This window comes from Lytechinus variegatus, chromosome 2 (genome assembly GCF_018143015.1).
Source record: "Lytechinus variegatus isolate NC3 chromosome 2, Lvar_3.0, whole genome shotgun sequence".
Taxonomy (NCBI): domain Eukaryota; kingdom Metazoa; phylum Echinodermata; class Echinoidea; order Temnopleuroida; family Toxopneustidae; genus Lytechinus; species Lytechinus variegatus.
Genome location: NC_054741.1, coordinates 48,622,289 through 48,637,641, shown reverse-complemented (window position 1 = coordinate 48,637,641; position 15,353 = coordinate 48,622,289). Strand labels below are relative to the sequence as shown.

General features: G+C 36.7%; 1 long non-coding RNA gene across 3 annotated transcripts; it reads left to right on the top strand.

The window, feature by feature from the left end:
• The first annotated feature begins 4,845 nt into the window (after positions 1–4,845).
• Positions 4,846–7,729, top strand: LOC121408228. 3 transcript variants are annotated; one of them, XR_005969020.1, is made up of 4 exons: positions 5,972–6,082; positions 6,195–6,677; positions 6,790–7,386; positions 7,558–7,729. It is a non-coding gene; the product is annotated as an uncharacterized LOC121408228 (long non-coding RNA). The 3 variants fall into 3 exon arrangements; XR_005969021.1 differs by lacking the exon at positions 5,972–6,082 and adding an exon at positions 4,846–5,961 and having other exon boundaries at positions 6,790–7,729; XR_005969019.1 differs by having other exon boundaries at positions 6,790–7,729.
• The last annotated feature ends 7,624 nt before the right edge of the window (positions 7,730–15,353 follow it).

The following is a 15,353-nucleotide window of genomic DNA, read 5'->3' as shown; positions in this document are numbered from 1 at the left end:
ACATATCTTTGGCAGATTTAAACGTTATGAAAACTTTCGTTGTGAATGCTTGCATTTTATTGAACAGTTATTACTAGTTATTAAACGCTACCAATCATTAATAGAGTGTTTTGAAATTTAAATGCACTTGTGATTGATGTGGGTTATCAAAGTATTTTTTCATAAAGAAACGACGATCTACTTAGTTTATGCATGCTATAAATAAACCAAGTAAAAAATAGAAGTGTTTTTTGGCGTTTTTATCAACCTATAAAACACTCTATTGATTTATTGTACTTGGGAACAGAATCTATTCTTATTCTTACACACGGAATTGCAGAACCTATATGCATCTTGGCCTACATGTATTGTGATGGTTAATACAATAATCATTATGTTGACCTATAATTTCCCCTTTAATGCTCTGATGCAAATGCAAAATATTAAATGAATATTGAATAAATTATGAATCCTGAAAAGTCAAATGGGAGATAAATTTCAAGTTTTTATGATTACTATTTCTCAATTTTTGTGATTATTGCCATTATCATTGTTTCCTCATCACCATTATTATGATCATAGATGTGTCTTTTAGGATTTCTCTTATTGGGCAAGCCACGTTATAAGAATTTGTTGGTGTTTAGATTTTGTCGTATACAAGTGTGTTAACCTCTGTATATATTTTTTCAGCAATCGCCATTAGGACGTAATGGGACCACTTTCCAATTTCTTTGTAGCTTTTAAGTTTTTTTCCCACGTTTCTCCTATTTTATAAATTTTACATTTATACTCCTGTGTTAGGTCCGTAGGCCTTTTTTCCGTTTTATTGTTTGAATATATTAATTTCTGCTGTGTTTTGTCATGAGATATGAAAATTGATCAGTCAATCATTTTTATTAGTATAATTATTACTATTATTATCATCTCAATTATTGTTATCATTATTTTCATTATTATCAATTTTGATTTATCATCATTATCATAACTAACGAAAGGTTAGATGAACGCATAATAGTACAAAACTTAGTTTAGACAAGATTAATGCAGGATATCATTAAATTAAAGTGGAAATTGAAATCATAACTTGGCTTTCTTGAATTTGTCTTCAACATTTTGAATGTACACTTTAGAAATTACCTTATGTGCGTGTGTGGGTGTGTGTGTTGATGCACCTCTTGTACATGTATAATACTGATTAAAATATTTATTTTATCATGTGCTTTAGTGGCTTATCAGCACTCATTATAACTAATTAATCTCCATAACTGTCCCTTTGTGAAAGTATGACCATTATGATTTTACTAGTAAGGAGAAGAAGTCTGTCATGAGCATAGATAGATTACTTGAACGTGATTTTTCAATGATGGGATATACAGTTAAGTACTTTGATTTATTTCACAGTTCATTATTGTTTTTTCAATGTCAACATTACAGATAATTGTTACATTTCTATATACCATTTAGATTATATAGCTCTGGGGGCTCGAAAATGAAGTTTATCTATATACATAAACAAATACATACGAATAGAATAATAAACAAAATACTTCGGCTGCATATAGTACAAAAAATAAAATAAAGAATAAGAAGCATTTTGAAGATCTTTTTTTTCTTTTTTGCTTTGCTTGTTATTTCTTTCGTGGAAGAGGTTGTTGTCCTTAGTTGTTGGAAAATCCCAGATCCACCCTGCCTATATGATTATGTTATTGGTAATGAAGATTGGCCCTGGATTAAATGTGCTTTGAGATTGGGTCATGTTGTTTAGGATAGAAATCAACAATCGATGTTCAAATCGCAAGATGATTCACACATACAACCCTCAGCATACAATTGCAAATATCCTGGAAAAAACGCAAGAGGAACTGCGATTTAAATCGCGATAATATTGCGACAGATCTTGATGTTTTCTGTCGAGAAACACATTTTTTTTTTTTAAATCGTGATTAAAGAGTCGATTTCCATATTTGCCCTTTTCCGTGAGCGCCGCTTATATGGATTGTTAAAAGTATTTGTTGTAAGTTTTGTGCAGCATCCAGTACGGATCGAGGGCGGTGATCCGGGGTTGGGACTGGGGATAGATACCCTTCAGAAAATTGGTACTTTGTTTAGCATACAGTGGAAACGCTCTTGATTTTTTGCCGTGACGAGAAATTACCTCATCTATGGTGTCTATATAGATGGGGAAATACGAATGGTAAACACAAAGATTTTTTTGGAAGAAAAAGAAAATTATCAATGAAAGATAAATTTCATTAACAACCACACCCCCATCCCCTAGCTCACCCCAGCGATCTTTTCTTTCCCTGCCAAGAACCCATCTCCAATTCACGTACACCCTTACAGAGGAGGGCAATGTCGCTTTAGAGTAGACTTAAATACAATGCCTGCACTCAACTTGAACGAGTAGATCCTGGCTTTAGATTGACGCTTTAATCTTAGGTCCATACTTTAAAGGAGAATGAAACCTTTGAACCAAGATAGCTTGTGTGAAAACAGAAAAATCAAAGAAACAGATCAACAAAAGTTTGAGAAAAATCGGACAAATAATGAGAAAGTTATGAGCTTTTGAATATTGCGATCACTAATGCTATGGAAATCCTCACATTGGCAATGCGACAAAGATGTGTGATGTCACTCTTGAACAACTCTCCCCATTACTTTAGTATATATTTCACTTAAATTGCCTCTTTTATTACATCTATCAGTAGAACATGTATTCTTTCTATGTGAGGGCATGTAATACAGATTTTTAAAGAATACATCATGGATAGAGTTAGTATCACCATACGAAAAAAGCAAAAAGACACATTTTCAGGGTATTTATTAGTCAATCAAAGGGAAAGTTGTTCATGTGTGACATCACACATCCTTGCCATGTTGCCAATGGGCGGATCTCCATAGCATTAGAGATTGCAATATTCAAATGCTCAAAACTTTCTCATTATTTGTCTGATTTTTTTCAAACTTTCTTTGTTCTTATTCTTTGATTTTTCTGTTTCGACACAATCCTACTTGTTCCAAAGGTTTCATTCCCCTTTAATTGTTATTCCTTCCAATGTCGATTGGTCTTTATCTGTTTATCACGTCACTATTTATTTTCAAAAGAATGCTGATGAGTGGACGAAGGATTTGAATGCCTCTTAAAGTTAACGGTCGAAATCATGTTAAGCAGCAGGTATTGCAATTTAAGTGCATTCAAAGATCCTGCGGTCATTAATCCATTGAATAAGAAGTAGAAAGCAGAGATCCAGGAAGGGGGGGGGGGGGCGCAGGGGATATTCGCCTCCACGTGACCCCAAACTAGTGCACAAACATTTAGCTGTCGTATGCAGTACCCCCTCATATACCCATTTGTAAGTGAGGCTGAAAAAAGGAAGATATATTCCCTTTTTAGTTTTGCCCTCTAAATGAAAAAAACCCCTCCCATCATTAAATGTCAAATCAGTCCTGTTTGAAAGCTATTTCCCTACTGAAAGGAAATCAGTGAAAATGTTGCAGCCACAACAACTAAATCAATTCCAAAACGATTAAAGTCATTACGTTGATTCGAATGACATACCATCGGTCTGATTGGAGTTGGTTTCATTAGTGCGGCTGCGATATTACACGGTTTGACCACCGGGATCCCTGACCTTCCTTCCAGTGCTTCCCACCGAACTTGTCATTCCATCGATCAAGCCTGGACCAATCAGTCCCAACCGATTTTCTCTCCGCAGATCTACGGTCTTCATCACATCAAGTCTGTATCGTCACTTTTCGAGTCTGTTTTCTGATTTCTCCGCTAAAGTCTTATACCTCCCAACTTCTTTCCAAGAAAAAATAATGAACATCACTTTGGCAACACGGCTACCGTCTCCAATTTGCCCAGAACTGACGAAGGCACAAACTCAGATTCTCGAAGCGGAATTCCTCATAAACGAACGCCCCGATATCTATACAAGAGATCGACTTGCACACTTACTCCAACTTAGTAATCTCCATATTCACGTAAGTTTTTACATGTTTTAATTTCCATTTCAGTTTTACGGTCTAATTAAGCCGACAATTTCTTGCACGGACTAATGATAGCATAATACTGGATTCACCAATCACACTATGCGAGGTTTGTCGATACCACTTATTCAATGAACAGGGTTATAATATGGTCTTTATTCCGGTGGGGTTATTTGGGTTATTTTATATCGTTGGAGGGGGGGGGGGGGCGTGGAATATGAGAATTAATTCGCATTAAGATGACACAAGATATTTCTCTGTAAAATAAATATCTTATTTTGGGTAATACAGCGCAAATTAAGTGTTGCTTCCTTCAAACAAAATTGTTGATGTGCACTACAAACTCTTTATAGGTTTGGTTCCAGACCAGCCGATCAAAACTTCGCAACCGCCCAGGTCAACAATCTGCTTGCCAAACGGAAACAAATGAGTTCACCGGGAAATCGTCGATGTCCATCCAGGATCGACCAACAAGGAAACGAAAATCGCCATGTGACCTCCACGACAATGATGCGACTTCCCCCGGGAACTCCCCTCCCTGGAAGAAATCGGCCACCATCCCTCCTCCGAAGTCTTATCATTGCCTACCTCCATGTCCGCTGATGACGGCAACACCAAATGGATTTGGCGCCTTTCAGCATCACGCATCACGTGACATCCCCAACGGCGCCAATCACCATGTTCAGAAGCGAGCACCATCTGACACGCTAATGTCTGTTGAATTTCTCTCCAGTAGTAGCAGCTCAAGTGCAACAAAGCCAAGTTTCAATGCGAATAGCCTTCATCCCTCAGGAATATCGATATTTTATCCAACAACAGTCGATTTCCAGCGCACTACTTAAACACGATGAATTCCCTTAAACGCTTGGTACTTTTCTGTATTTCTGTATTTCTGTATTCATCGGGACCTATATGTTCTGGATCAGTTTACTGACTGTATCATAAAGCTCCTAAAATTACAAAATGCCGGCTTCAAGAATTCTGTAAGTTTTTACAGACCAATCATATGGTCTATGTCATGTGTCAAGATTGAATGCGTGAACGTTCTTCATGTTAAAAAGTATAGTGAAACAAGATAAAAATTTGTCAAAGTTTAGATGGAATTCTTATAGTCACACTTAAATTGACTACCAGGAGACATGGAATCACTGTCGTCATATTTAAGTTATACGGATAGCTTTAACAAACAGGTTCATGTTTTTTTTTAAACGTATCTTCTATTAATCACATTTGTCGTAGGGCACATGGTACACATGCGGTTACTATAGGCTCACCAAAGTGATCAATGTTTTATGAAGTATTGGTCTTGATTTTTATTACGTACCTAATGTTACTGTGTCTATGAAATATCTGTCTTGCTACCTGGCTGTAAAATAATCAAATGCCCACCCCCCCCAACAAAAAAAAGTGAAAAGTGGAAGCAGGTCTGGGCCCTGTCTTACAAAGAGTTACGATTGATCCGATAAATCGCAACTATGGACGGCAGCAACGTCAACATGTATTACCCCTGGTTGTTCAAAATATGATCTATGATTTATATTCATGCATTCATTGTTTTCTTGAACATTCACTGTGCGTCTCTTTATTTACAAAGGACATTGTGCAAATTTCCTGTAAAATATATATATGATACTGATGGATTTCCATAGAGTTATGATTGATTGGATCAATCGCAACTCTGTGTAAGATGGGGCCTGATATATTTACTTGTAAAATGAAAACGCCTTGCATGTTAGTGAAAAGTGGTAGCAGGTTTGGTATTCTTGCTTGTAATCTGAAAACGCCATGCATGTTTAGTGGAAAATGGTAGCAGGTCTGATGTTCTTGTAAACTGAAAACGCCATGCATGTTTAGTGGAAAATGGTATAGCAGGTCTGATATTCTTGTAAACTGAAAACGCCATGCACGTTTAGTGGAAAGTGGTAGAAGGTCTGATATCTTACTTGTAAACTGAAAACACCATGCATGTTTAGTGGAAAGTGGTAGCAGGTCAGATATCTTACTTGTAAACTGAAAACGCCACGCATGTTAAGTGGAAAGTGGTAGAAGGTCTGATATTCTTACTTGTAAACTGTAAACGCCATGCATGTTTAGTGGAAAGTGGTAGCAGGTCTGATATTCTTGTAAACTGAAAACGCCATGCATGTTTAGTGGAAAGTGCTAGAAGGTCGGATATCTTATTGTAAACTGAAAACACCTTCTTTAGTGGAAAGTGTTAGCAGGTCTGATATTCTTACTTGTAAACTGAAAACGCCATGCATGTTTAGTGGAAAGTGGTAGCAGGTCTGATATTTTTACTTGTAAACTGAAAACACCATGCATGTTTAGTGGAAAATGGTAGCAGGTCTGATATTTTTACTTGTAAACTGAAAACACCATGCATGTTTAGTGGAAAATGGTAGCAGTCTGATATTCTTACTTGTAAACTGAAAACGCCATGCATGTTAGTGAAAAGTGGTAGCAGGTTTGATAATCTTACTTGTAAACTGAAAACGCCGAGCATGTTTATTGAAAAATGGTATAGCAGGTCTTATATTCTTGTAAACTGAAAACGCCATGCATGTTTAGTGGAAAGCGGTAGAAGGTCTGATATCTTACTTGTAAACTGAAAACACCATGCATGTTTAGTGGAAAGTGGCAGCAGGTCTGATATTCTTACTTGTAAACTGAAAACGCCTTGCATGTTTAGTGGAAAGTGGTAGCAGGTCTGATATTCTTGTAAACTGAAAACGCCATGCATGTTTAGTGGAAAGTGGTAGAAGGTCGGATATCTTATTGTAAACTGAAAACACCATCTTTAGTGGAAAGTGGTAGCAGGTCTGATATTCTTACTTGTAAACTGAAAACGCCATGCATGTTTAGTGGAAAGTGGTAGCAGGTCTGATATTTTTACTTGTAAACTGAAAACACCATGCATGATTAGTGGAAAATGGTAGCAGTCTGATATTCTTACTTGTAAACTGAAAACGCCATGCAGGTTAGTGAAAAGTGGTAGCAGGTTTGATAATCTTACTTGTAAACTGAAAACGCCATGCATGTTTAGTGGAAAATGGTATAGCAGGTCTTATATTCTTGTAAACTGAAAACGCCATGCATGTTTAGTGGAAAATGGTAGAAGGTCTGATATCTTACTTGTAAACTGAAAACACCATGCATGTTTAGTGGAAAGTGGTAGAAGGTCTGATATTCTTACTTGTAAACTGAGAACACCATGCATGTTTAGTAGAAAGTGGTAGCAGGTCTGATATTGTTACTTATAAACTGAAAACTCCATCTTTAGTGGAAAGTGGTAGCAGGTCTGATATTTTTACTTGTGAACTGAAAACGCCATCTTTAGTAAAAAGTGGTAGCAGGTTTGATATTCTTACTTGTAAAATGAAAACACCATGCATGTTTAGTGGAAAGTGGTAGCAGGTCTGATATTGGTACTTGTAAACTGAAAACGCCATCTTTAGTGGAAAGTGGTAGCAGGTCTGATATTCTTACTATTGAACTGAAAACGCCATCTTTAGTAAAACGTGGTAGCAGGTTTGATATTCTTACTTGTAAACTGAAAAGGCCATCTTTAGTAAAAAGTGGTAGCAGGTCTAATATTCTTACTTGTAAACTGAAAATGCCATGCATGTTTAGTGGAAAGTGGTAGCAGGTCTGATATTCTTACTTGTAAACTGAAATCGCATTGCATGTTTAGTGGAAAGTGGTAGCGCGTAAATGATTTGTTAATTCATGAGGAAAAAATAAAAATAAGTCAACTACATTTACATTAATTCACTTCGCATTTGTCAAATATATACACTCTTAAAACAAATCAGTTAAATTGACTAGACCTGTACTCAGCTGGGAGCAACTGATATTGCAATTACTGATATTCACATTTCTGACATAGACAGAAATAACTAGTAAAATATGACTAGAATAACAGTTGCACCCAGCTGACCCTATTAACTAGTCATTTTTGACTGATTTGTTTTTAGGGTGTATATTCTTATGCGTGGTAATGGACAACCAAATTTTGGAGGCTAAATGTTTAATAAAAAAAAAGATAGAAGGATGAAATGTGGACAAAAATGGACAGGAAAAATAAAAGTGAGGAGCATGCCGAGAGAAAGAGAGAGAGATAGACAGAAAGAGTGTGAGAGGAAGAGAGGGAGGTAGAGGGGGTGGGGAGGTTGTAAACCTTCTGGGAATCGTAATAGAGAAAATGGGTATATGCATATAGATTTCTGAATGCTTTAATAAAAATTGGCAATTATGAAAAGGGGTGGGTGACTTCAGCATTTCCCTGAGAGGAAAGGCTCCGATGTGCAAGAACCTTTTTATACTTAGCAGTTGCAGGAAATGCTACTCTTGTCTCCGATTGGTTTCAAGACGATGAAAGTGGATTGATTGTAATAGCAGAAACGCCCTTTTATCTTAATATGGGCTCCAAATTAGCATATTTTCCCATAAATTGGCAAATTATGAAAGGGGGGGGGACTTCGGCAATCCTCTAAAGGGGGAGGGGATGGGCTTCAATGTGCCAGCACTTCGTTATATGTAACCGATAGAAGGAAGGCTACTCTTTTGTTTCCATGTGGTCTAAAGACAATGAAAGTGGATTTCTTTTTAGCACAAACCCCCTTTGCCTCAGCGGGGGCTCCAATTTGCAGATTTTTTTCACAAATTTGAAAATACGGAAAGGGTGAGGGTGAATTCGGAAACCCACTGACGGAGGTGGCTTCGATGTGCCAATGATTCTTTATATGTAGCAGATAGAAGAAAGTCTACTCTTTCGTCTCAAAGTGGTCTAATATAATAAAAGTGGCTTTACTACGTAGTAGAACTACTTTCTCCTCAATGTGGCTGCAAAATGTCGAATTTTCCAATAAATTGGCAAAATACGAAAAAGGGAATGGGTGACCTGGGGCAGCCTACTGAGAGGGTAGGCTTGCTGTGCCCTCACCTTTTTACTTGTAGCTGATAGAAAAAGCCTACTCTTAGTGATTTAGTGTCGACCATGCATTTTTATCATAAAAATGCAATGGCATTATCTCAGTGAACAAAGAAACATATTTCTATACACGGTCCAAAGTGAACTTTGGGCCAGATGATGTCTCAAATTTATCATTATTCATTTTCGTATCACTTAATTATTTCTTGTTTGTTCCAGACCCGTCTTCTATAGGTTACGGAGTAGTCCAACCCAAAGAGCAGCTGTTTAATCGCCGTTAACCTCCACCCAAGTGTGCTCATCCGTTCCCAACAATGACACTGAGCATGTTGAGGTAACAAAGTCGTCGATTTCTGGCGGTTATCTTCGTTCTCCTCCATCCAAGAGACGTGCTATCACTTTGCCATCGATGGCGTTACAGAGTAAACACCCTTTTGGTCTTTACTTGGCTCCATGCAGCAAGTAACATCGTAACGCACAATTACGCAGCGCCATTTTGTACGTCGATGCCCGTTGATTTTCTCGTAGCAGCCGACCTGTAACGTCACGCATTCTACTGTACCGGTACTCTACCCGCCATTTGCATGTCCACACGTCATTTACTTTCAGCGATAACTGCACTCGATTTTCTTGTTTTTTGGTCAAGTCAGAAGCCTGCTAGAAATTATCAAAAACAAGTGGAATGCCTCTGGTCATCTCACCTGCATCATGCCGTTCAATATAGCAGCAGTGCTGACTTTGAAAACTACTCTAACTCGCACAAGATGTTCAGTGATACATGGTTACTCTTATGTCCACTTTTTATGAACTAGACCAATAAACTTACTGAGATATGATGGTAATTCAACAGATACACCCAATTCGGCCAAAGTTCATTGACCTTTGACCTTGGTCATGTGACCTGAAATGCGCACAGGATGTTCAGTGATACTTGATTTCTCTAATGTCCAAGTTTAACGAACTAGACCAATAAACTTTCAAAGTTATGATGGTAATTCAACAGATACCCCAAATTCGGCCAAGTTTCATTGACCTTTGACCTTGGTCATGTGACCTGAAATGCGCACAGGATGTTCAGTGATACTTGATTTCTCCAATGTCCAAGTTAAACGAACTAGCCCAATAAACTTTCAAAGTTATGATGGTAATTCAACAGATACACCCAATTCGGCCAAAGTTCATTGACCTTTGACCTTGGTCATGTGACCTGAAATGCGCACAGGATGTTCAGTGATACTTGATTACTCTAATGTCCAAGTTTAACGAACTAGCCCAATAAACTTTCAAAGTTATGATGGTAATTCAACAGATACCCCCGATTCGGCCAAAGTTCATTGACCTTTAACCTTGGTCATGTGACCTGAAATGCGCACAGGATGTTCAGTGATACTTGATTAACCTTATGTCCAAGTTTCATGAACTAGGTCCATATATTTTCTAAGTTATGATGACATTTCAAAAACTTAACCTCAGGTTAAGATTTCGATGTTGATTCCTCCAACATGGTCTAAGTTCATTGACCCTAAATGACCTTTGACCTTGGTCATGTGACATGAACTCTAATAGGATGTTCAGTAATACTTGATTAACCTTATGGAAAAGTTTCATGAACTAGGTCAATATACTTTCTAAGTTATGATGTCATTTCAAAAACTTGACCTTAGCTTAAGATTTGATGTTGACGTCGGAAAAGCGGCGCCTAAAACTCTGCTATGCAGATGAGACCAAAAAAAAAAACCTGGGAATTAGAAAATTTTCAACATGTGGTTTTTTTTTCACATAAATGTATTCTTGGGTTTGGGTCTCATCTATCCAATGAAAGTAAAAGTTCCGAAAGAATGTGAGCACTGTCCATTTGTGTAAAGCTCGTAGAACCATTTTTGCGCAGAAATGCTCGTTTTTACGCTGTGTCAAGGAGAAAAGGCGAAATCAAACTCACTTCGCGAAACATTTCTCATAGATTTCAATTGAACATAGTCAATTGAAAAAAAACGGATACATTCAAGTATATTGTGAGGATTTTGCCACTCAAATTTAAATGTTAACACTTAGTAAACACAACTTCTACCCCTTTCGTGCCAGCTGGATCTGAGGACATAACTGAATCTAAACAACAGTTAGATCAGACATCTCCAGCATTTTTTCAATAAGTTTTTATCATTTAAAGTGGGTTTACATTTCATTTTTCATTTATTACTTGTTTCTTCACACTTTTCCCAACCTTGACAATGATAAACAAAATGAAAATCAAGCCTTAGCCATTTCATGTAATTCACAGCTCAGTGTAAAGCAAATATCGTCACGATGGCCTCAGTGTGTGGGGTGGGGCGCAATGGCACTCTTTGAAGTGTTTTGGGCAAGAAAACAATTTTTAAAAAGTAAAAGATATCTTCAAATCAATTTTATTAGCTAAATTCCATGTGTTCTTCATAATTATTTCAAAGTTCTGCGCAAATCATTTTCACTAACTTTTCAAAAGTATAAGTGTTGCTCATCCAAGCGGAAATATTTTTCGACAGGTATATCGTCATTTGCTTAAATGGATCAGTACCAATGTTAACATGTGGAAAAATCCTCAGGATGTCACAACTGTATAATTTTCGAAGTGTTAACTTTTTTTATACGCACTCAAGTAGAGGCAAAACAATGTCTCACCTATATGGGATGCTTAAGAGTATATCGTGTGATCCTCACCTTCTGTACTGTACAGTGCGTATCAAAAAACGGGACAGTTTTAAAAAGTCTATAAATAATTTGTTCCAAAATATTATATCTATATTTTGATGTTAGTAGATGCTCTTCGATCTTATCTTTCACATGCCATTTGAAAATGTAAATTTTGTTCATGCTTGAGCGAACACGGGCCGTTTTTGTCGGGGGTTCAAAAAGATGCTTGCACCAAAATGGCAGAAATGATAAATTTGATGATTAGCCTTTTGGCTAATTAGCAAACTTTTTTTTAATCTTTTCCTTATCTTTGTCATAATTTTCGAATTATGCTGTCGAATTTCATTTACAAATTTATTCATTTACCTGAAATATTTTGTTTTTTATTAAAACTTCTTTTACCTTTGAATTTCCCTTCATAAGTAAGATAAGAACACTTTTTGTCAACCAAAGGAAGAAGATTTGCATTATTAATTGGGAGATTTTGTAATTATTCGAATCCTTTTATTATGTGAAACAAATTATGTCTTTTATAGGTACCTATAAAAGACATGAATCCCATTTTTAAGGGGTTATTGAATCCTTCACCAAGTTTAATTATGTTCTTGACAGGACAAACAGGAAGGGATTCATGTCTCTCAATGGCAATGGTGTATTGAGTCAGTTTTGAAGAAGCAAGATATGGCAGATCGGTTAAAATGAATTAAAAAGTTGTGAAGCGAGCAAGTAAAAATTTCCACTTTTTTATAAATATCAAATTTTGTGATTTTGACATAATATTCAGAAAATGATATCATATTTCGCTTTCTATGTTTTCTGGGTTTTTTTTTCTTTCCACTTTTTTTTTCTTGGTCGTGATTTTGTTTTATTTGATGGGGGGGGGGGGGACCCCCAGATCCCAGCCCATCAGTATGCCACTGTTCAAAGGCACCATAACCTTTGTAGCACACGATGAAAGGATTTGAAGAAAAAAAACACGCTCTCCCATCATGCCCATACTTCGGTTAAAAAAATGTTCTTGTCTAAAAAAGCTAAAATAAAACATATTAAAAGGGAACAATAACAGAAATATTCAAGCAAATAATGTAGATTTGGAAATGAATTTTGATCGGATAATTCGAGAACTATGGCAAAGATAATGAAAAGATTAAGAGGATGTCTGCTGATTAGCGAGAAGTCCGACAACCTTATTGATTATTTCATGCCATTTTGGTGCAAGAGGTTCAAGTAATCGTGCATTAAATTGTTTATTGATAGTGATACGGCTAATGATTTACACTTCCAGAGTAAAAACATCAATAACCTGTTTTTGATAATATCAGATTTGCACTTCAGAATTATTTCAAGAATGAAAAATATATCGCAGAGTCAAATTGTAAAATGGTAAAGTTTACAAAGAAATGGTTTCAATTACGTGCCATGTTTACATGAAGTGATCTGTTCAGTTCCCTTTCCATGTACAATTATACATATGAATATTATTGTTCATTTACTCCTCGCTTGTTTCTTAAATTGTTTACTATTATGTGAACCTGACAGTTCAATTTATATATTTGTTGCAATTACTGTTGTACTGTATTTCGTTGTTATTAATTCGATTTGTCATTGAAAAGATATCTTGTTATGTTTGAATAATAATAAAATCCCTTGGGAGGGGAAACAAATTGTTTTTTTTTGGCGCAAGCCTCCTTTTTAACCCCAGACAAAAACATTCCGTGTTCGCTCAAGCATGAACGAAACTAAATCATTTGAATGGCATTTGAAGGATAAGACTTCAGACCACCTATTGACACCAAAATATAGAGATCATAATTTGAAACAAAAATTTTATAGATTTTTCCAATCTGTCCCGTTTTTTTTATACGCACTGTATACTCATTGACTATAAAACTGATGTCACTGTTCACTTTTATCATTTGTATTAGTGTTATTCGTTACTTGCTGCATATTGATGTATCGCATTGTCAGTGCTTTGACAAGTTTCTTGCATACAATCAGAAAGAATGTATATTTTACTTTGTCTCTTTTTTGTGTAATGTACTAAAATATGAGTGTTACGGGGTAGATTGTAGTGGACATGATACTTGGGGGATAAAGTCTAGAATTAATCAAGAGAGTGTAGGAAAAAATTCTATGATAAAGGACATACGAGCAATTTAATTTATACAGAGAGATGACTGAATAAAAAAGATGAACAGAGAGTATGCAGCATCAGAAAGAGAAAAAATGGTAACTGATATCTTTCATTCTATATTTTTATTTGATTATTTTTTTACCGTCATTTTCCGATGGGCAAAGCAGAAGGCAACGGCACAAAATTCATCGGCCCGTATTCTGAAGTCAGACCATGGTCTAACTCTGTGCAAAAATTATGGGGAGCCAAAAATTCAAAAATTCTGTTTATATTATATATTTCTTATGATTACTTTTTGTTTCCTATTGCTTTCATTATGAAAAAGAATACTTCAATTATCATTCCCAGATAAGTATTAACAATTTGGATGTCATGTGAGTTAATGAATTGAATGTGCACTGTTAGGGATTTGTGCCCCAATCGGATCTCCATAGTTAAACCACAACTTTAATCCAGCTAGGATTTGAATTAAACCCGAATTTAGAATACGGGCCATAGACGACTGGCTTTCACTCGAGATATAGGTGGTCTGAAATATGCAGCCTAAGATGCCTGGGGTAGAAAAACTAAAACTTTTAATATGGCGTGTTTCCCCTCAGCAAGAAATTTACCCGCATTTTGCTGCACTCAACCCAGGTGAGGTAAATGGGTACCCGGCAGGATTAATTTCTTGAATGAACCAAGCGCCTTTAGCAGCTGCATGGAGCTACATCCGGAGTAATTATAGTGCGCCATTGATTATTGCTTTGAGAGGCATGGTTGTTTCTAGAGGCTCCGCAACGCGACTATGCCCGTGCCCCCCTGAAAAAGCAAGGACCCCCCCCCTAGGAAAAAAATTCTAGCTAGGCCACTGATGCCCGGGGACATTTTTCCTCAAAAACATGGTCTGGCCGATGAGGTACTAAATGACTTTATTCTAAAGTCATTATGAACCGAATTAAACGTTATATCTAGAGCCAGGCCCTAGTCTAGATCTAGATCTTAAACAATTACAAGTTAGGCCTAAAAGCCCTCGAGATTAAGTAAGTTAGTCTTCTTTAAAATAATGTCATATATTTTAACAGGAATTATAATCAACAAGCAAAAGTCAAAGATCGGCATCGTTCCATCGATATGTCATATTTGCGCGCACTTCGCAATAAGCGCGTAAAAGCGCGAATTGTCTAAAACTTTCGATCAAATCGTGCGGATATTTATGGCATCCGCAATCACCGCAGAAAGTAATTGTCCGGGGGTAATTGTCAGAGAGGCAATTGTCCCGGGGGTAGTTGTCCGGGGATAGCTGTCCGGGGGTAATTGTCCAAGGATAATCGCCTGGGGGTAATTGTCCTCGGGGGTAGTTGTCCGGGGGGTAATTGTCCGAGGGTAGTTGTCCTGATCCCGTTAAAAAGGTTTGATTTTAAGAACAAAATACCTGAAATTTCCAGAATTTTCAGCTCGCGCTTCTCGCTGGCACTAATTATACAGTGCGTATCCAAAAAAGTTTACACTTTGAAAGAGCTCTGGGAATTAAAAAACATGCAACATGTGGGTAATTTTTTCATATATAATCTTGGGTTTGGGTCTCATCTATCCAATGAAAGTAAAAGTTTTGACAGAATGTTACACTTGAGTGAGCACTGTCTATTTTTGTAAAGCTCGCAGAAATCT